We start from the raw sequence: 22,831 nt of genomic DNA, 5'->3' as shown, positions 1-22,831 counted from the left end.
AGCTAAACCTAGGTAGGCTTATTTGCTAATTTCTAAGCCCTTGAAGGCTGCCTCTTATCTGAATGCATTTGACAATTTTTCACAGCTACAGGGTGTTAGTTTATGTGTTTCATATAGATAACATTGTGCTCACACACGTAAACGTATTTAAGAGTCAGCACTAACTGCCTGAAATGCAAGTCTGTCAAAAGATCTAAAATAAGGAGGCAGTCAGCAGAAGCTTAGATACAAGGTAATTACAGAAGTAAAAAAATATATTAATATAACAGTGTTTGTTATGCAAAACTGGGGAGTGGTAAATAAAGGGATTATCTGTTGTTTTAAACAATAACACTTTTGGTGTTTACTATCCCTTTAAATTAGATTATATATTCCAGTGCCCGGACCAATTTGTTAGAAACCTACATGGCAGCATTTGTTAGCATTAGTGTAATATAGATAGATAGATAGATAGATAGATAGATAGATAGATAGATAGATATAAATACACATGCACAGTGGCATTTGCAGGCAACAGTAATTGATCCCCTTGACTGATCGGAAGACTGGCATAAGTGATTTGACCCATACCTTCTGCTTACCTTTATGGGTCTTAATTCAGCCCCTTGCGGTATGGCTTTTTATCAAAACTGTGCCAAAAAGCTGAAGGAGATAGAAAGACATAAATGAGTCTGATTACCAATGAAGCTGTGCCAGTATACATACATACCAAGAAGAGATAAGTCAGGGTATTTTACATAGTGCCGGGTCAAACTTCTTAGGTACTACTGTACTGTGCACCCAGGTATTTGTTGTGCCCTACTGGCAGGAGTGGAACCAGATTACTACAGGAAGGATTCTGAAAAGAAGCACTTTTTTAGCATGCCATGAGAATTAAAATTAAAGTGAAGTAAACTTTAATGAATTAAAGCCCAGTATTAAAAAATAATCTTAAAAACAAGGGCACTTTAATTCATTAAAGTTTACAAAGACACTTATTTTTTTGTAACACTTACCTATGAGTTATGGTATAAATAACGCTGATCCTCCGTCCAAATCTCCTGCTTTCTTTAGCATATGGATGACAAATCCAGATTCCTCCAATCTTTGCATGCCCCTTTTGGCGTCCAGCTCGTGGGGCATGCAACGATTGGAGGAAGACTTCATTTGCATACATCATGGTAATATTGTTGCTGAATATAAACCGAGAGTGGCAAGTTGCCAGTTTATAATAGAGCAAATCTCTAAACAATAATAGCCTTTGTACTGGATCGAATCTGAGCAGATGGAATCAGGCAGTTAATTTGAGTGGAACTAAATGGCATAAAATCTAAATTCTTTGGGAAATTTCCGCTTTGTGGGCAAACTGTTCTCATGGTTCAATTTGTGATTGAATTGGCACACATACATTAAAATCTCATGTTTTTATTTTATCTGTAAACCAAATCTGCAGATCCTACTTGATACAATGCTGCATACTAATTAGTATATAAGAAAAAAAATAGTAATTAGTGGACAACAGAGAGCTCCCCTCTGTAGCTTTCCATTAGGTCCTTGTCTTGTGCTCTTAGCGGATAAACTATGCCATTCTGGCATAACAATTAATATCAGCAGAATACTATACTTGATTTTACTCTAAATGTGTGTTCTATTAAAGGAATAGTAAAGTCCAAATTAAACTTTCATGATTTAGATAGGGCATGTCCTTTTAAACATCTTTCTAATTTACTTTTATCATCAAATTTGCTTTGTTCTCTTGTTATTATTAGTTGAAAGCTAAACCTAGGTAGGATTATTTGCTAATTTCTAAGCCCTTGAAGGCCGCCTCTTATCTGAATGCATTTGACAATTTTTCACAGCTACAGGGTGTTAGTTTATGTGTTTCATATAGATAACATTGTGCTCACACACGTAAACGTATTTAAGAGTCAGCAGTAACTGCCTGAAATGCAAGTCTGTCAAAAGATCTAAAATAAGGAGGCAGTCAGCAGAAGCTTAGATACAAGGTAATTACAGAAGTAAAAAAATATATTAATATAACAGTGTTTGTTATGCAAAACTGGGGAGTGGTAAATAAAGGGATTATCTGTTGTTTAAACAATAACATTTTTGGTGTTTACTATCCCTTTAAATTAGATTATATATTCCAGTGCCCGGACCAATTTGTTAGAAACCTACATGGCAGCATTTGTTAGCAATAGTGTAATATAGATAGATAGACAGATAGATAGATAGATATAAATACACATGCACAGTGGCATTTGCAGGCAACAGTAATTGATCCCCTTGACTGATCGGAAGACTGGCATAAGTGATTTGACCCATACCTTCTGCTTACCTTTATGGGTCTTAATTCAGCCCCTTGCGGTATGGCTTTTTATCAAAACTGTGCCAAAAAGCTGAAGGAGATAGAAAGACATAAATGAGTCTGATTACCAATGAAGCTGTGCCAGTATACATACATACCAAGAAGAGATAAGTCAGGGTATTTTACATAGTGCCGGGTCAAACTTCTTAGGTACTACTGTACTGTGCACCCAGGTATTTGTTGTGCCCTACTGGCAGGAGTGGAACCAGATTACTACAGGAAGGATTCTGAAAAGAAGCACTTTTTTAGCATGCCATGAGAATTAAAATTAAAGTGAAGTAAACTTTAATGAATTAAAGCCCAGTATTAAAAAATAATCTTAAAAACAAGGGCACTTTAATTCATTAAAGTTTACAAAGACACTTATTTTTTTGTAATACTTACCTATGAGTTATGGTATAAATAACGCTGATCCTCCGTCCAAATCTCCTGCTTTCTTTAGCATATGGATGACAAATCCAGATTCCTCCAATCTTTGCATGCCCCTTTTGGCGTCCAGCTCGTGGGGCATGCAACGATTGGAGGAAGACTTCATTTGCATACATCATGGTAATATTGTTGCTGAATATAAACCGAGAGTGGCAAGTTGCCAGTTTATAATAGAGCAAATCTCTAAACAATAATAGCCTTTGTACTGGATCGAATCTGAGCAGATGGAATCAGGCAGTTAATTTGAGTGGAACTAAATGGCATAAAATCTAAATTCTTTGGGAAATTTCCGCTTTGTGGGCAAACTGTTCTCATGGTTCAATTTGTGATTGAATTGGCACACATACATTAAAATCTCATGTTTTTATTTTATCTGTAAACCAAATCTGCAGATCCTACTTGATACAATGCTGCATACTAATTAGTATATAAGAAAAAAAATAGTAATTAGTGGACAACAGAGAGCTCCCCTCTGTAGCTTTCCATTAGGTCCTTGTCTTGTGCTCTTAGCGGATAAACTATGCCATTCTGGCATAACAATTAATATCAGCAGAATACTATACTTGATTTTACTCTAAATGTGTGTTCTATTAAAGGAATAGTAAAGTCCAAATTAAACTTTCATGATTTAGATAGGGCATGTCCTTTTAAACATCTTTCTAATTTACTTTTATCATCAAATTTGCTTTGTTCTCTTGTTATTATTAGTTGAAAGCTAAACCTAGGTAGGATTATTTGCTAATTTCTAAGCCCTTGAAGGCCGCCTCTTATCTGAATGCATTTGACAATTTTTCACAGCTACAGGGTGTTAGTTTATGTGTTTCATATAGATAACATTGTGCTCACACACGTAAACGTATTTAAGAGTCAGCAGTAACTGCCTGAAATGCAAGTCTGTCAAAAGATCTAAAATAAGGAGGCAGTCAGCAGAAGCTTAGATACAAGGTAATTACAGAAGTAAAAAAATATATTAATATAACAGTGTTTGTTATGCAAAACTGGGGAGTGGTAAATAAAGGGATTATCTGTTGTTTAAACAATAACATTTTTGGTGTTTACTATCCCTTTAAATTAGATTATATATTCCAGTGCCCGGACCAATTTGTTAGAAACCTACATGGCAGCATTTGTTAGCAATAGTGTAATATAGATAGATAGACAGATAGATAGATAGATATAAATACACATGCACAGTGGCATTTGCAGGCAACAGTAATTGATCCCCTTGACTGATCGGAAGACTGGCATAAGTGATTTGACCCATACCTTCTGCTTACCTTTATGGGTCTTAATTCAGCCCCTTGCGGTATGGCTTTTTATCAAAACTGTGCCAAAAAGCTGAAGGAGATAGAAAGACATAAATGAGTCTGACTACCAATGAAGCTGTGCCAGTATACATACATACCAAGAAGAGATAAGTCAGGGTATTTTACATAGTGCCGGGTCAAACTTCTTAGGTACTACTGTACTGTGCACCCAGGTATTTGTTGTGCCCTACTGGCAGGAGTGGAACCAGATTACTACAGGAAGGATTCTGAAAAGAAGTACTTTTTTAGCATGCCATGAGAATTAAAATTAAAGTGAAGTAAACTTTAATGAATTAAAGCCCAGTATTAAAAAATAATCGTAAAAACAAGGGCACTTTAATTCATTAAAGTTTACAAAGACACTTATTTTTTTGTAATACTTACCTATGAGTTATGGTATAAATAACGCTGATCCTCCGTCCAAATCTCCTACTTTCTTTAGCATATGGATGACAAATCCAGCTTCCTCCAATCTTTGCATGCCCCCTTTGGCGTCCAGCTCGTGGGGCATGTAACGATTGGAGGAAGACGCATTCGTCATCTATATGCTAAAGAAAGCAGGAGTTGCAGGCAGAGGATCGCCATTATGTTTACCATAAGTAAAGGTAAGTAGTTAAAAAAAAATAAGCGTCTTTGAAAACTTTAATAAATTAAAGTGCCCCTGTTTAAGATTATTTTTTGATACTGGACTTTAATTCACTAAAGTTTACAATCACTTTAACTATTTCACTGCAACCACTGATATAACTTGCTCATAGTTTTTGTACAGTTCCACTGCAAAGAATAGGAGTTGGCAAAATACAACTATATTCAAAGGAATTGTAAGTCTTTCCAACTCAAACAATTTGCAAATTACATACTTTGAATTCCAGAGATGGGTCCTTCAATAAACTGTGCTTTAAATATTTGCTTTCCCCTTCAATAAGTATTATATTTCTAAGCAATACAATTAGTTTATGTTAAACATAATTTCTTTACAGTGATAAAAATATAACTGGCTGCTTACGGCAAGTTACAAGAGATCCGTCAGACTATGGGGCCGATTTATGAAAGTGCGAACTGACATGATCCGCTGTAGCGATCATGTCTGCCGCACATCGATAAATGCAGACAGCATACACTGTCAGCATTTATAATTGCACAAGTATTTCACTATAAATGCTTGTGCAATGCCACCCCTGCACATTTGCGGCCTATCGGCCACTAGCAGGAGTGTCAATCAAGCCGATTGTATGAGATCAGGCGGATTGCTGTCCGCCGCCTCAGAGCAGGCGGACGAGTTAAGGAGCAGCGGTCTTAAGACCACTGCTTCTTAACTCCTGTTTCCGGCGAGCCTGAAGGCGCGCGCAGAAACAGAGGCATTAGGGCCAATACGGGGCTTAACAAATCGGCCCCTATGAATTAATGATTGTGGTGACACAATGCATTAGAAAAACATAATTTATGCTTACCTGATAAATTCCTTTCTTCTGTAGTGTGATCAGTCCACGGGTCATCATTACTTCTGGGATATTACTCCTCCCCAACAGGAAGTGCAAGAGGATTCACCCAGCAGAGCTGCATATAGCTCCTCCCCTCTACGTCACTCCCAGTCATTCGACCAAGGACCAACGAGAAAGGAAAGGCCAAGGGTGAAGTGGTGACTGGAGTATAAATTAAAAAATATTTACCTGCCTTAAAAACAGGGCGGGCCGTGGACTGATCACACTACAGAAGAAAGGAATTTATCAGGTAAGCATAAATTATGTTTTCTTCTGTTAAGTGTGATCAGTCCACGGGTCATCATTACTTCTGGGATACCAATACCAAAGCAAAAGTACACGGATGACGGGAGGGATAGGCAGGCTCTTTATACAGAAGGAACCACTGCCTGAAGAACCTTTCTCCCAAAAATAGCCTCCGAAGAAGCAAAAGTGTCAAATTTGTAAAATATGGAAAAAGTATGAAGCGAAGACCAAGTTGCAGCCTTGCAAATCTGTTCAACAGAGGCCTCATTCTTGAAGGCCCAAGTGGAAGCCACAGCTCTAGTAGAATGAGCTGTAATTCTTTCAGGAGGCTGCTGTCCAGCAGTCTCATAAGCTAAACGAATTATGCTACGAAGCCAAAAAGAAAGAGAGGTAGCGGAAGCTTTTTGACCTCTCCTCTGCCCAGAGTAAATGACAAACAGAGAAGACGTTTGTCGAAATTCCTTAGTTGCCTGTAAGTAAAATTTTAGAGCACGGACTACATCCAGGTTGTGCAGTAGACGTTCCTTCTTTGAAGAAGGATTTGGGCATAAAGAAGGAACAACAATCTCTTGATTGATATTCCTGTTAGTAACTACCTTAGGTAAGAACCCAGGTTTAGTACGCAGGACTACCTTATCCGAATGAAAAATCAAATAAGGAGAATCACAATGTAAGGCTGATAATTCAGAGACTCTTCGAGCCGAGGAAATAGCCATTAAAAATAGAACTTTCCAAGATAACAACTTTATATCAATGGAATGAAGGGGTTCAAACGGAACGCCCTGTAAAACATTAAGAACAAGGTTTAAACTCCATGGTGGAGCAACAGTTTTAAACACAGGCTTAATTCTGGCCAAAGCCTGACAAAAAGCCTGGACGTCAGGAACTTCTGACAGACGTTTGTGTAACAGAATGGACAGAGCTGAGATCTGTCCCTTTAATGAACTAGCAGATAAACCCTTTTCTAAACCTTCTTGTAGAAAAGACAATATCCTAGGAATCCTAACCTTACTCCAAGAGTAACCTTTGAATTCACACCAATATAGGTATTTACGCCATATCTTGTGGTAAATCTTTCTGGTAACAGGTCTCCTAGCCTGTATTAAGGTATCAATAACTGACTCAGAAAATCCACGTCTTGATAAAATCAAGCATTCAATTTCCAAGCAGTCAGCTTCAGAGAAGTTAGATTTTGATGTTTGAAGGGACCCTGTATCAGAAGGTCCTGTTTCAGAGGTAGAGACCAAGGTGGACAGGATGACATGTCCACCAGGTCTGCATACCAAGTCCTGCGTGGCCACGCAGGTGCTATTAGAATCACTGATGCTCTCTCTTGTTTGATTCTGGCAATCAATCGAGGAAGCAACGGGAAGGGTGGAAACACGTAAGCCATCCTGAAGTCCCAAGGTGCTGTCAGAGCATCTATCAGGACTGCTCCTGGATCCCTGGATCTGGACCCGTAACGAGGAAGCTTGGCGTTCTGTCGAGACGCCATGAGATCTATCTCTGGTTTGCCCCAACGTCGAAGTATTTGGGCAAAGACCTCCGGATGAAGTTCCCACTCCCCCGGATGAAAAGTCTGACGACTTAAGAAATCCGCCTCCCAGTTCTCCACTCCCGGATGTGGATTGCTGACAGGTGGCAAGAGTGAGACTCTGCCCAGCAAATTATCTTTGATACTTCCATCATGGCTAGGGAGCTTCTTGTCCCTCCCTGATGGTTGATGTAAGCTACAGTCGTGATGTTGTCCGACTGAAACCTGATGAACCCCCGAGTTGTCAACTGGGGCCAAGCCAGGAGGGCATTGAGAACTGCTCTCAATTCCAGAATGTTTATTGGCAGGAGACTCTCCTCCTGACTCCATTGTCCCTGAGCCTTCAGAGAATTCCAGACGGCACCCCAACCTAGAAGGCTGGCGTCTGTTGTTACAATTGTCCAGTCTGGTCTGCTGAATGGCATCCCCCTGGACAGATGTGGCCGAGAAAGCCACCATAGAAGAGAATTTCTGGTCTCTTGATCCAGATTCAGAGAAGGGGATAAGTCTGAGTAATCCCCATTCCACTGACTTAGCATGCACAGTTGCAGTGGTCTGAGGTGTAAGCGTGCAAAGGGTACTATGTCCATTGCCGCTACCATTAAGCCGATTACCTCCATGCATTGAGCCACTGACGGGTGTTGAATGGAATGAAGGGTGCGGCAAGCACTTTGAAGTCTTGTTAGCCTGTCCTCTGTCAGGTAAATCTTCATTTCTACAGAATCTATAAGAGTCCCCAGGAAGGGAACTCTTGTGAGTGGAACGAGTGAACTTTTCTTTTCGTTCACCTTCCATCCATGTGACATTAGAAATGCCAGCACTAACTCTGTATGAGACTTGGAAGTTTGAAAGCTTGAAGCTTGTATCAGAATGTCGTCTAGGTATGGAGCTACCGAGATTCCCCGCGGTCTTAGTACCGCCAGAAGAGCACCCAGAACCTTTGTGAAGATTCTTGGAGCTGTAGCCAATCCGAATGGAAGAGCCACAAACTGGTAATGCCTGTCTAGGAAGGCAAACCTTAGGTACCGATAATGATCTTTGTGAATCGGTATGTGAAGGTAAGCATCTTTTAAATCTACAGTGGTCATGTATTGACCCTCTTGGATCATAGGTAAAATTGTCCGAATAGTCTCCATCTTGAACGATGGAACTCTTAGGAATTTGTTTAGGATCTTTAAGTCCAGGATTGGTCTGAAAGTTCCCTCTTTTTTGGGAACCACAAACAGATTTGAGTAAAACCCCTGTCCCTGTTCCGATCGTGGAACTGGATGGATTACTCCCATTAACAAGAGCTCTTGTACGCAGCGTAGAAACGCCTCTTTCTTTGTCTGGATTGTTGACAATCTTGACAGATGAAATCTCTCTCTTGGAGGAGAGTATTTGAAGTCCAGAAGGTATCCCTGAGATATTATCTCTAGCGCCCAGGGATCCTGAACATCTCTTGCCCAAGCCTGGGCGAAGAGAGAAAGTCTGCCCCCCACTAGATCCGATCCCGGATCGGGGGCCCTCAATTCATGCTGTTTTAGGGGCAGCAGCAGGTTTCCTAGTCTGCTTGCCCTTGTTCCAAGACTGGTTAGGTTTCCAGCCTTGTCTGTAGCGAGCAACAGCTCCTTCCTGTTTTGGTGCAGAGGAAGTTGATGCTGCTCCTGCTTTGAAATTACGAAAGGAACGAAAATTAGACTGTCTAGTCTTGGCTTTGGCTTTGTCCTGAGGCAGGGCATGGCCTTTACCTCCTGTAATGTCAGCGATAATCTCTTTCAACCCGGGCCCGAATAAGGTCTGCCCTTTGAAAGGTATATTAAGCAATTTAGACTTAGAAGTAACATCAGCTGACCAGGATTTTAGCCACAGCGCCCTGCGTGCCTGAATGGCGAATCCTGAATTCTTCGCCGTAAGTTTAGTAAGATGTACTACGGCCTCCGAAATGAATGAATTAGCTAGTTTAAGGACTCTAAGCCTGTCCGTAATGTCGTCCAGAGTAGCTGAACCAATGTTCTCTTCCAGAGACTCAATCCAGAATGCCGCTGCAGCCGTGATCGGCGCAATGCATGCAAGGGGTTGCAATATAAAACCTTGTTGAACAAACATTTTCTTAAGGTAACCCTCTAACTTTTTATCCATTGGATCTGAAAAAGCACAGCTATCCTCCACCGGGATAGTGGTACGCTTAGCTAAGGTAGAAACTGCTCCCTCCACCTTAGGGACCGTTTGCCATAAGTCCCTTGTGGTGGCGTCTATTGGAAACATTTTTCTAAATATCGGAGGGGGTGAGAACGGCACACCGGGTCTATCCCACTCCTTAGTAACAATTTCAGTAAGTCTCTTAGGTATAGGAAAAACCTCAGTACTCGTCGGTACCGCAAAATATTTATCCAACCTACACATTTTCTCTGGTATTGCAACTGTGTTACAATCATTCAGAGCCGCTAACACCTCCCCTAGTAATACACGGAGGTTTTCCAGTTTAAATTTAAAATTTGAAATATCTGAATCCAGTCTGTTTGGATCAGAACCGTCACCCACAGAATGAAGTTCTCCGTCCTCATGTTCTGCCACCTGTGACGCAGTGTCTGACATGGCCCTAATATTATCAGCGCACTCTGTTCTCACCCCAGAGTGATCACGCTTACCTCTTAGTTCTGGTAATTTAGCCAAAACCTCAGTCATAACAGTAGCCATATCCTGTAATGTGATTTGTAATGGCCGCCCAGATGTACTCGGCGCTACAATATCACGCACCTCCCTCTGAGCGGGAGATGTAGGTACTGACACGTGAGGCGAGTTAGTCGGCATAACTCTCCCCTCGTTGTTTGGTGAAATTTGTTCAATTTGTACAGATTGACTTTTATTTAAAGTAGCATCAATACAGTTAGTACATAAATTTCTATTGGGCTCCACTTTGGCATTGCAACAAATGACACAGGTATCATCCTCTGAATCAGACATGTTTAACACACTAGCAAATAAACTTGCAACTTGGAAATACAATTCAATTAGAATAATATTAAAATGTACTGTGCCTTTAAGAAGCACAGAAGATCTATGACAGTTGAAAATTAATAAATTGAAACAGTTATAGCCTCAATCCTTGTAAACAACACAACTTTAGCAAAGGTTTAATCCCATTAGCAAAGATAACAAATTCTGAAAGCAGGAAACAAATTACAGAATAAACGTTTTTTATCTCAGTCAAACTATAATTCTCACAGCTCTGCTGAGAGAAATTACCTCCCTCAAAATAAGTTTGAAGACCCCTGAGCTCTGTAGAGATGAACCGGATCATGCAGGGAATACAATGAGTTGCTGACTGAAATATTTGATGCATAGAAAAAGCGCCAAAAAACGGCCCCTCCCCCTCACACACAGCAGTGAGGGAGACCAGAAACTGTCAGAAAAACAGATTAAGCAACTGCCAAGTGGAAAAATAGTGCCCAAACATTTATTCACACAGTACCTCAGCAAATGAAAACGATTTTACATTCCAGCAAAAACGTTAAACATAATCTCTAGTTATTAAACAGCTTTATGTATTTCTTACAGTGTAATTCTAGTGAAGTACCATTCCCCAGAATACTGAAGTGTAAAGTATACATACATGACATTATATCGGTATGGCAGGATTTTCTCATCAATTCCATTGTCAGAAAATAAAAACTGCTACATACCTCTATGCAGATTCATCTGCCCGCTGTCCCCTGATCTGAAGTTTACCTCACTCCTCAGATGGCCGAGAACAGCAATATGATCTTAACTACTCCGGCTAAAATCATAGCAAAACTCTGGTAGATTCTTCTTCAAACTCTGCCAGAGAGGTAATAACACACTCCGGTGCTATTTTAAAATAACAAACTTTTGATTGAAGATATAAAACTAAGTATAATCACCATAGTCCTCTCACACATCCTATCTAGTCGTTGGGTGCAAGAGAATGACTGGGAGTGACGTAGAGGGGAGGAGCTATATGCAGCTCTGCTGGGTGAATCCTCTTGCACTTCCTGTTGGGGAGGAGTAATATCCCAGAAGTAATGATGACCCGTGGACTGATCACACTTAACAGAAGAAACCTCTGTTAGCATAGGTTGTACAAAGGATAAGTAGGGGGCAGGTTATTTTGTGGATAGAAGGTATAGAGGTTATTAAGGTGGTACCTTTTGCATACGGATAGTGTTATGATTGTAATGGTTATGGAAAGAAAAATATTACATATATGTACATACATAGGATAGGGTGGGTTGGTGCTGTAGATGTAGACAGACTATAACTTTAAATCAGCTGCTTTCTGTCTACTGTGGACACAGTGGTGTCGGTCGCTTGCATAAAACCCATCCTTGAATATATTGCAATTAATTGTTAATTAAATATTGATGCATTTTAAACATGTTAAACAGATATAAATGTGCTGACATACTTGAGCTCATAAAGAAAGTGCATGATCACGGGAGCTAAAGGATCTTCTTATAAATACTGCCAAGTCTCTGCTGGAATATGTTTAAGGCACCACTGACTTCAGTGTTTTCAGTGCCCTCCAAATGTGAGCTCCCACAAATGATGTGCCCCTGATTGGCTGTGAATTTAGCTACAGGCAAACCAGAGTATGTGTAGCCATAATTCATGGAACATTCAGAGGCTAATGCCTTCATTGTTCCAGAAGTGGAACAGCAGTGTCTGCAAGAAGGTAATTAAGTACTTTTAGCATCCATGTGCATATACTTTCAGTATAGATTTAAAGGAACATTTAAGTCAACGTTAAACGTTCATGGTTCACACAACTGTACACTATTTCCTGAGTCTCAGCAGCTACAGAGAAGAGCGGTCATTCGATAAGTCTGTGTCACATGGAAGTGACGTCTTGCCTATTTTGAGTGGTTTGGCCATATCGGTTACGGACTGGAGATATACAGGGTGCACTGTTGCACGGACAAGAAGACTATGGCAGATCATCTGAGGCTTTTTGGGGGGATACAACCTCCAGCTTCAGAGAGTCCTTTCCCTTCTGAGGATACCGGAACGAGCGGAGACGTCAGGTACATACCTGGGCTACGCTGTACCTACATCTCTTTCTTCTTTGGATCCATCTGAACTTGCCTACTAAGGTAATTGCACCATTCAGCTTGAGATCACTCATACTAACTGTGTACCATTTAATTGATATACTTACCCACTACATCCCCAATATTACTATACTATACTATATTATACTTTGATCTTTGAGAGCAACAGACTTTTAATGTTTATAGAGAGAGCTCTCACAGTCTGCAGTCGGACAAAAGTCACACTGTGAACATTGTGAACTTTGGACTGTTAATTAATCTGTTAGAATTACTTTCAGATATACTTAAGCTGCTTTTTCTTTTTTTTTTTTTTGCGTATTATCATATTTAATTTGTTCTCTTGGTATCCTGGTAGCCTAGGTATGCTAGTGATTGGTGGCTACAAACATATATGCCTCTTGTCATTGGCTCATCAGATGTGTTCAGCTAAGTTCCAGTAGGGCGTTACTGCTTCTTTTTTTTTATGCCCCTTTAAGGATGTGGGGAGTTTAATGTCTTCTTATGGTTACAGCATTACCAAGTTTACCAAGAGAATTAAGGATTGAATACTTACTCTGGTAAATATGTTGACATCTTAAATTTAATAATAAAATAGATTATGGAAGTGAAGTCTGAAAATGTATTAATTACCTCCAGTTCCTTTTATTTACTGCACTATAAGGTGTAATTTAAAAAAAAGTTTTAAATTTACTTCCATGATCAAATTTGCTTCATTCCCATGCTATTCTTTGTTGAAGAGATACTTAGGTAGATGCCTGAATCACTGTATGGCAGGAAATGGTGCTGGCATCTATTGCTCTTGCAAATGGATAACATTCTTGCAAAACTGCTGCCATGTAGTGCTCCAGACACGTGCACGCTCCTGAGCTTACGACCTGGCTTTTCTACAAAAAAGATACCAAATGAAGGAAGAAACTTTGATAATAGAAGTAAATTGAAGAGTTATTTACAACTTTGTTCTCTGTCTAAATAATAAAAGAAAAAATGGGTTTCATATCGCTTTACAGTATGCAGTTTTGTTTTTGCACACTCCACTGCTGCAGCTTTTCTTAAAGGGACATTAAACCTAAAATATTTCTTATAATATTCAGATAGAGGATAAAATAAAAAAAAAAAATCCAGTTTATTTCTATTATCAAATTTGCTTCCTTCTTATGATATTCTTTGTTGAAGAGATACCTAGGTGGGTAGCGTGCACGTGCTTGAAGCACTACATTACAGGAAATAGTACCATATAGTGCTGCAGACATGTGCACACTTCTGAGCTTACATCCTTGTTTTTCAACAAAGGATTACAAGAAAACTAAGAAAAATTGATAACAGAAGTAAATTAGAAAGTTGTTTAAAATTGTGTGCTCTATCTGAATCATGAAAGAAAATATTTGGGTTCTTATGCCCCTTTAATATAATTTAGATGAGGCTGCAGCTGATACAACCAAACCAAGGCCATATTGTCCGAGTTATTATATTCAAAGGTTGCACACTCAAGTGCTCATTGTCTCATGGGAGAGATGACAGCAATTACACAGTTCCTGTATCCTTCGAAGAAATGAGGGCCCATGAGGGCCCATGAGTGCTCCCTCTAAAGATACTTGCTTGGGCAATATGGCTTCTTATTAAAGGGACACTGAACCCAATTTTTTTCTTTCGTGATTCAGATAGAGCATGCAATTTTTTTTTTTTAAGTCCTTTTATTTATTAACCAACAATTGGCACATATAAGCATTAATACATAATCAACTAATAAGAAACATAATCAATAACTTCAGGTGTTCATGCATAATTACAAAACATATCATGATATGTAACACAGATCAATATAGGGTGTGCAGAACATCTTAACCCAAAACATTGAGATCCAACTTTTAATATATGCCTAATGTTGGAATTGTCTTTATCTTCAAGAAAACAAAAACAATACGACAACCAAAAAAATAAAAAAAAAAATAAAAAATAAGAAAATACCAAAAAAAAAAAAAAAAAAAGAAAAAAAAAAAGGGGGGGGGGAGGAAGGGGGGAAAAAGAAAAATAGGGAAGGAGAGAGGAGGAGGAGAAAGAAGGGGGGCCAGGGAAAGGGAAGGAAGGCAAGAAGGTGAAAGAAGGGTGGGGAAGGGAGAAGAGGGGCAAGGGCCCTCTCCCATATCCCCCCCACAAGGAACCGAAAATTAAGGGAGAGGGAGGAAGTGCAAGAGGGGGCCATCCCAAGGGGGTTCCAGGAGACATCTAAGTCCCTTTACTTTACTTGGTCATTACCAGACACCGAGCAATACCAGTTCCGAGTTTCTGAAAGGGAATATTAGGTCATTCATTTCTGTGACAGGTAGTGACTTAATGAAAATTGACCATTTACCAAAGAATTGTTTAATGTCTGATTCATTATCTAGATTAGTATCTCTTTGTTCTAGAAAACATTATTTTTTCAGACAATTTTTTATCTCTGGGATCGATGGAATTACTCTTGATTTCCATTTTTTAAAAATGAGGTATCTAGTTGCCAGTATGGAGAGAAATATTAGTTTGTGACATGAGTTGTGGTTCTTAGGGCCAAAAACAATTGATAGTTGTGAAAGACTCACGTGGGGGATTTTAAGGGTCCTATTAAGCCAGAACTCTAATTTCCGCCAGAGATGCCTTATTCTGGGACAGCTCCAGATCATGTGGATTAAATCGACTGCAGGAAGTGAGCATTTTGGGCACTTATTGAAGCTGGAATTATGGATTTTGTGGCCCTTTTGAGGAGTGAAATATGCGTTATGAAGGAGTTTGACATGTGTCTCCCGCCAAGTAGCTGAGAGAGTGACCTGGGCCACTTTACGAATTGAAGACTGAATGGTTTTTGCGTCAATACTAACATGTGGAAGCAACTGGTTCCATATCCTAGTAATTTTCTCAAGCTCTATTTCATCCCTACCTGATTTGATTAGCTGATAGCAAAAGGAAATAGAACTAATTCCATTTTTAAACAAGGTAACCCAGCTTCCCAGTTTACCCTAAGTCCAGTTCCAGCCAGTCTCTTTCATTAACTCAAGTAGTAAATGTCTACTTTGCAAAAAAGCAAAAAAATCTTTATTGTTGATTTGAAACTCTGTTTTCAGATTGTCAAAAGATTTCACACAGTTCCTCTCTATATCCCATAGTTGTATTAACCTATTTAGACCTAGATTGTGCCACTTCTTGAATATTACAGAGTTTACTCCTGCCGGAAATTTCGGGTTTCCCTGTAATGGGAGATATTGAGAGACTTTGCAGTTTAAAGACAGTATTTTACCCACCTTCCACCAGGCCTTCAAAGGGTTGGAAAAAGATTTAAGCATTTTAATTTTACCTGGTAATTCTTTAGGTGGGCAGTGAATTAAGGCTAATGGTAGATAGGGATAGCAGATATTTTCTTCTAGAGTGTTATTCGTAACATAATTACTTTGAGAAATCCAGTCGACCACCACTCGGGTCAAAAAGGCATAATTGTATGATCGAATATCTGGGAGTGCAAGGCCACCGTTATCTTTTGAAAGAGAGAGTTTGTTTAAAGATATTCTCGGTCTCTTTTCCTGCCAGAGGTATTTACTAAGTGCACTGTTAATACAGCGCACATCTCTCTCTGAGAGAATTAATGGAATATTCTGTAATACATAGAGAAGCTTAGGGAGCAAGGTCATTTTGAATAAAGCAACCCGTCCAGAGGTGGAAAGTGGCAGTGATTGCCAGATTTTAAGTTTCTCTCTGATGTTTGTTAATACTGGGGGGATATTAAGATCATACAATTCCCCCGGCGAGGAGGGGATTAGGATTCCTAGATATTTAAGAAAATTTCTCGATACAGTGAAGGGAATATCAGAAGGAGAGTTGTGATTTTGTCTGAGCCATAACAGCTCTGATTTTGCTTCGTTTATCTTGTAGCCCGAGAAGGCGCCAAATCTAGTAGTAATGTCTAGTAATTTGGGTATACTGGTTTTAGTGTCTGAAAGATATACCAGTAAAGCGTCAGCATATAGGGCGATTTTTGTGACCTTTCTGCCCAGTTCTGCCTAGGGATAGTCTAGTCAAAATGTATCTGTCATGATTCAGATAGAGCATGCAATTTTAAGCAACTTTCTAATTCACTCCTATTATCAATTTTTCTTCATTCTCTTGGTATCTTTATTTGAAAAGCAAGAATGTAAGTTTAGATGCCGGCCCATTTTTGGTGAACAACCTGGGTTGTTGTTGCTGATTGGTGGATACATTCACCCACAAATAAACAAGTGCTGCCCACAGTGCTGAACCAAAAATTGGCTGGCTCCTTAGCTTAGATGCCTTTTTTTCAAATAAAGATAGCAAGAGAACGAAGAAAAATTGATAATAGGAGTAAATTAGAAAGTTGCTTAAAATTGCATGCTCTATCTGAATCACAAAAGAAAAAAATTTGGTTCAGTGTCCCTTTAACTGTACTACCTGTAGAATAATTTTTAAAAAGATTAAAGCCCTAGATAAAAAAAAATATTTTTCATACTCAAATACTTCACAAAAACCACATATGTTTCCTCATTAAAGATAAACTTTCTAATATTTCTTTCGCTTTTGGATAGTTAGTACACAGACAAATTTATAGACTTTCTCAAATTCAAAGGTTAAAATATGTATCGCTGTATAATTTAAGTTTTTAAATTTTGATTAGCAATGTTATTATCTGTTCTGCAAGTTAAAGAATAAATACTGCAAGCAGCAGCTCCCTTCAAATACTTCTTAGTGAGACAAATACAAAATCAAGCCCCTCATTACGGACCAGAATGCAAGTGGAGTACAAAAATGTTTTGAGTTGGTATTCCAAGTCCATGGATAATATATATTGTTAATGCAGTAGTATAATGCATGTTACTATATTCATGTTGGGTAGAGCAGGTGCGTTCTTTCCCTCATATAAACAGATTTTTATGAGAATGTGCACTAAAATTCATGTCAGATAACATTCAAGCAATAAACCAATGAATAGCAAACATTTTGCTCAAGCTATATTTGCTTTACACCTTCCATGTTTGTGAAGGCACAATAACGAGCGATAACAGTTAATAGCTGTTTTTCAAAATCGCTAAACACAAAAGGTACAAGCGTAACACTTAACAGACAACTTGTAATACTAGAGCAATGAGCGCGCTACTAGCACTTCTCATTAAAAGTATAAGGCACATTATGTATTTTGTGCAATAACAATACTTTGGTTAAACATTTCTCTTTGGTTAAAATACATTTTAACTGACAACTTATACCTGATCATGAGATATTGTTTTGCACTAGGCCAAGCAAAAAATTGCACACCACATATTATCGACTGCGCTTAACTTGTAATCTAGCCCAAAATGTTTAATTAAAAACAATGCTACATAAATTCATTCTTTATTTTCCCCTCTTTTCCAGTTAGTCGCAATGTGAACATTGTGTGGGACAGGGTTACTTAAATGGTTCACAAATATTTCTCCAAAACTGACACTATCTAGTATGTACAAACTGTTATGTCTCCTGTATGATAGACAAAAAGACGGAAGGCGCCTCCTAGTACAGATCAGCAATTCAACCAAACATCTAGAACGTAAATAAATGTAGCCGTTATATTCACAAATGGAGCAGCACTCTTTTGTACTGATAGACGCAGGCCGGGGGAATCCCAGTGTCCCAGCTCACTGACTACTGATCTTGGTTAAATTACCCACTGCTTCTCGAGATGAAGAATGGCTAGATAATGCTCTTGCACTCATCCAATGTTAAAAACATTGCAAACCTTGAGGAAATATGGTGTAGCCCCTATAAAATGTAGCAAAACCGCAACACGTTTCTCAACTGTTAGGCTGTTTTATCAGGTGTATGCTACTAATAAAAACTCATTCTTAACATAATACTTTGTAGCCAATAAAAAAAAATGGATGCCAAAACCACCCTTTCTGATAGTACAATCCAAAACAATCTTTCTGGACTGGAGTAGACAATCCTGAATATACATATATTGAAAACGACATACATACCATCTATACACAATGTGAAAAATAAGTACTCCCCAGTGAGAGAAAGAATTAAAAAAAATGCTGCATCAATGCCTGAACAAAATAAAGCAATCTCTGTATACAAACTGTTCAATATCAAGTGGCCCAACTATTAAGGCGTTAATAGTTAAATGCTGCCACAATACTTTGGCACTCACGTAGCCCACAGGCTATTAGCAGCTGCACTTACATATTTGTACATAATAGCCATGGGACATTTAACATATATTGTCAAATACACCACAGTATAGACTAGACTTTATATTGGTTTATTGTCTCTATGTTTTTGGGAGATAGGCTTTTGGACTAAGAGGTTTCCACTATGTGTATGCCCACTATAAATATTATTATTTTTTACTAACTTAAGCACTATTTAGCTTTTCAAGCAATTACCTTTTTATTTCTGTCAGTTAGCACTGTAGAGCACTCCAGCCTTTATGTGATGTTAGTATAGAAATGTTCAGTTTGTCAGTTAAGCGCTGTAGCACACTCCCGTACCTCTAAGCTGCTTGTATGTAGTATCTGTCTGTATAGAAATGTAGGGTTATTACACAGCCCCAGAGCTCCTGAAGTCAATTATCGCGTCCTCTCTGTGGGGCGCTGTTGAGGTTACATTTCCCGCCACACTATCTTCCTGTCTATTCTTCAGAGCTTCAGCTCCAGTGTTAGCTATTTTTTTCTGTGGTTACTAGTAAAGGGGTAAGATTCTCTTAGCAATAAGAGCACAAGATTTTTTTTTTTTCTAAATGCACGCAATTATTTATATTGTAATAAATATATATTTTCTAACCGAATCTGTATTCTACCTGTTATGGAGCATACTGCAACTGTCCCCACTAGTTTAGATCCTTTAGAGGGTACATCCTCTGATGACTTAATTTCTATAATTGTGTTTTTTGAAAGCTGGTTTCTGTTAACCTAACCCCCCCAGCCAACTTTGCAATTCCTGTATGGATCATGCTATAGCTTCTAATCAAACTAATGCTGTCCATGCCTCTATAGGAATTTGTTTTCCCTGTGTGTTCTGCACATGGGAGTAGTTCAGATTTTTTTCAAGATTTTGTGCACTCAACTGTTTCTGAGACACTGGTGGCTATGCCTCTTCAAAACACGTGCAAAAACAATATTTATGCTTACCTGATAAATTATTTTCTTTCGGAATGATGATGGTCCACAGTCCTCCATAAAATATAGGCTATATTTCCCGCCACCAGGAGGTCAAGAACCCATAGAAGAGCTTTAAAATCCTTCCCCCCTCCCATCTCTCTCTCTCTTAGTTTCATGTTTAGCCGAGTAGAGAATAAGAATATAAAGGGAGGAAAGGCAAAGCAGGGTTTATAGAGGTGTCATTAGAATTTTCGCCCAACATAAAGCGGGTGGGGCCTGTGGACCATCATCATTCCGAAAGAAAATAATATATCAGGTAAGCATACATTTTGTTTTCTTTCGTAACATAATGATGATCCACAGTCCTCTATAACATATGGGACTAATACTGAAGCAGATGGTCTATGTTAAGGAAAGGGTGGGAAAAAAGTTCTCTGACAGTTCCTATTTAGTTGACACGGCAGCCAGCAGAACTTTCCTGCAAAAAGCTGCATGTAAAGAAGCAAAAACTTAAAAACGATAACATTTGGAAAAATTATGATTAGAAGACCATGTGGCAGCTTTGCAAATCTGCTCAAAATGATGCATCATTTTTAAAGGCCCACAATGTTGCACAGCTCTTGTAGAGTGAGCGGTCACAATTCAATTTGAGACCAGCACCTTACTCACTTTTTGTTGATGCACGTGAAAGTTATGTCAATCACATAAGATAAATCACAGCACCAATCTTCATCTTACATCTTCATTTTGTTTATTATTAGCATCTCAGACAGACACAAAAAAAGCAACGTTTTGGGCTCACTTGCCCCATGCTGTGATATGTTTAGAAGGAGACTTACCAGCCTTGTAAATCACTTGTTTAAGCCAAGAAGCCAATGCAACCGTAGTAGCTTTTCATCCTTTACGAGTCCCAGAGTAATGGACAAACAAACTAAAAGTTGTGTGCAACAATCTTTCCTTAGCAGTTAGAGTTAGCAGGGTCTGTACATAAAGAAAAAAACAGAATTTATGTTTACCTGATAAATTACTTTCTCCAACGGTGTGTCCGGTCCACGGCGTCATCCTTACTTGTGGGATATTCTCTTCCCCAACAGGAAATGGCAAAGAGCCCAGCAAAGCTGGTCACATGATCCCTCCTAGGCTCCGCCTACCCCAGTCATTCGACCGACGTTAAGGAGGAATATTTGCATAGGAGAAACCATATGGTACCGTGGTGACTGTAGTTAAAGAAAATAAAATATCAGACCTGATTAAAAAAACCAGGGCGGGCCGTGGACCGGACACACCGTTGGAGAAAGTAATTTATCAGGTAAACATAAATTCTGTTTTCTCCAACATAGGTGTGTCCGGTCCACGGCGTCATCCTTACTTGTGGGAACCAATACCAAAGCTTTAGGACACGGATGAAGGGAGGGAGCAAATCAGGTCACCTAAATGGAAGGCACCACGGCTTGCAAAACCTTTCTCCCAAAAATAGCCTCAGAAGAAGCAAAAGTATCAAACTTGTAAAATTTGGTAAAAGTGTGCAGTGAAGACCAAGTCGCTGCCCTACATATCTGATCAACAGAAGCCTCGTTCTTGAAGGCCCATGTGGAAGCCACAGCCCTAGTGGAATGAGCTGTGATTCTTTCGGGAGGCTGCCGTCCGGCAGTCTCGTAAGCCAATCTGATGATGCTTTTAATCCAAAAAGAGAGAGAGGTAGAAGTTGCTTTTTGACCTCTCCTTTTACCGGAATAAACAACAAACAAGGAAGATGTTTGTCTAAAATCCTTTGTAGCATCTAAATAGAATTTTAGAGCGCGAACAACATCCAAATTGTGCAACAAACGTTCCTTCTTTGAAACTGGTTTCGGGCACAGAGAAGGTACGATAATCTCCTGGTTAATGTTTTTGTTAGAAACAACTTTCGGAAGAAAACCAGGTTTAGTACGCAAAACCACCTTATCTGCATGGAACACCAGATAAGGAGGAGAACACTGCAGAGCAGATAATTCTGAAACTCTTCTAGCAGAAGAAATTGCAACCAAAAACAAAACTTTCCAAGATAATAATTTAATATCAACGGAATGCAAGGGTTCAAACGGAACCCCCTGAAGAACTGAAAGAACTAAATTGAGACTCCAAGGAGGAGTCAAAGGTTTGTAAACAGGCTTGATTCTAACCAGAGCCTGAACAAAGGCTTGAATATCTGGCACAGCTGCCAGCTTTTTGTGAAGTAACACCGACAAGGCGGAAATCTGTCCCTTCAGGGAACTTGCAGATAATCCTTTTTCCAATCCTTCTTGAAGGAAGGATAGAATCCTAGGAATCTTAACCTTGTCCCAAGGGAATCCTTTAGATTCACACCAACAGATATATTTTTTCCAAATCTTGTGGTAAATCTTTCTAGTTACAGGCTTTCTGGCCTGAACAAGAGTATCGATAACAGAATCTGAGAATCCTCGCTTCGATAAAATCAAGCGTTCAATCTCCAAGCAGTCAGCTGGAGTGAAACCAGATTCGGATGTTCGAACGGACCCTGAACAAGAAGGTCTCGTCTCAAAGGTAGCTTCCAAGGTGGAGCCGATGACATATTCACCAGATCTGCATACCAAGTCCTGCGTGGCCACGCAGGAGCTATCAAGATCACCGACGCCCTCTCCTGATTGATCCTGGCTACCAGCCTGGGGATGAGAGGAAACGGCGGGAACACATAAGCTAGTTTGAAGGTCCAAGGTGCTACTAGTGCATCCACTAGAGCCGCCTTGGGATCCCTGGATCTGGACCCGTAGCAAGGAACTTTGAAGTTCTGACGAGAGGCCATTAGATCCATGTCTGGAATGCCCCACAGCTGAGTGACTTGGGCAAAGATTTCCGGATGGAGTTCCCACTCCCCCGGATGCAATGTCTGACGACTCAGAAAATCCGCTTCCCAATTTTCCACTCCTGGGATGTGGATAGCAGACAGGTGGCAGGAGTGAGACTCCGCCCATAGAATGATTTTGGTCACTTCTTCCATCGCTAGGGAACTCCTTGTTCCCCCCTGATGGTTGATGTACGCAACAGTCGTCATGTTGTCTGATTGAAACCGTATGAACTTGGTCCTCGCTAGCTGAGGCCAAGCCTTGAGAGCATTGAATATCGCTCTCAGTTCCAGAATATTTATCGGTAGAAGAGATTCTTCCCGAGACCAAAGACCCTGAGCTTTCAGGGATCCCCAGACCGCGCCCCAGCCCATCAGACTGGCGTCGGTCGTGACAATGACCCACTCTGGTTGCGAAAAAACATGAAGGAATTGTTCAAAATTCACCAAATTTTCACCACAGTGTCTTAAAGCCT

The 22,831-nt window shown here is 39.6% G+C and overlaps 1 protein-coding gene across 2 annotated transcripts in view; it reads right to left on the bottom strand.

Moving 5' to 3' along the window:
• Window positions 1-22,831, bottom strand: part of HSPBAP1 (HSPB1 associated protein 1) — a 485,172-nt gene that overhangs the window by 415,576 nt on the left and 46,765 nt on the right. Inside the window, exon 1 of one of the 2 annotated variants that reach the window (XM_053698077.1) lies at window positions 582-634. The exons of the other annotated variant lie outside the window; for it this stretch is intronic. The gene's annotated coding sequence lies outside the window, so the exon portion shown is untranslated. Of the gene's footprint in view, window positions 1-581; window positions 635-22,831 lie in introns of those variants that run through there. 2 annotated transcript variants of the gene reach the window in all.

Source organism: Bombina bombina, chromosome 1 (assembly GCF_027579735.1).
Source record: "Bombina bombina isolate aBomBom1 chromosome 1, aBomBom1.pri, whole genome shotgun sequence".
In the NCBI taxonomy this organism is placed as follows: Eukaryota; Metazoa; Chordata; class Amphibia; order Anura; family Bombinatoridae; genus Bombina; species Bombina bombina.
Note: the sequence above shows the minus strand (reverse complement) of the source record. Positions and strands in the feature narration are given on the sequence as shown.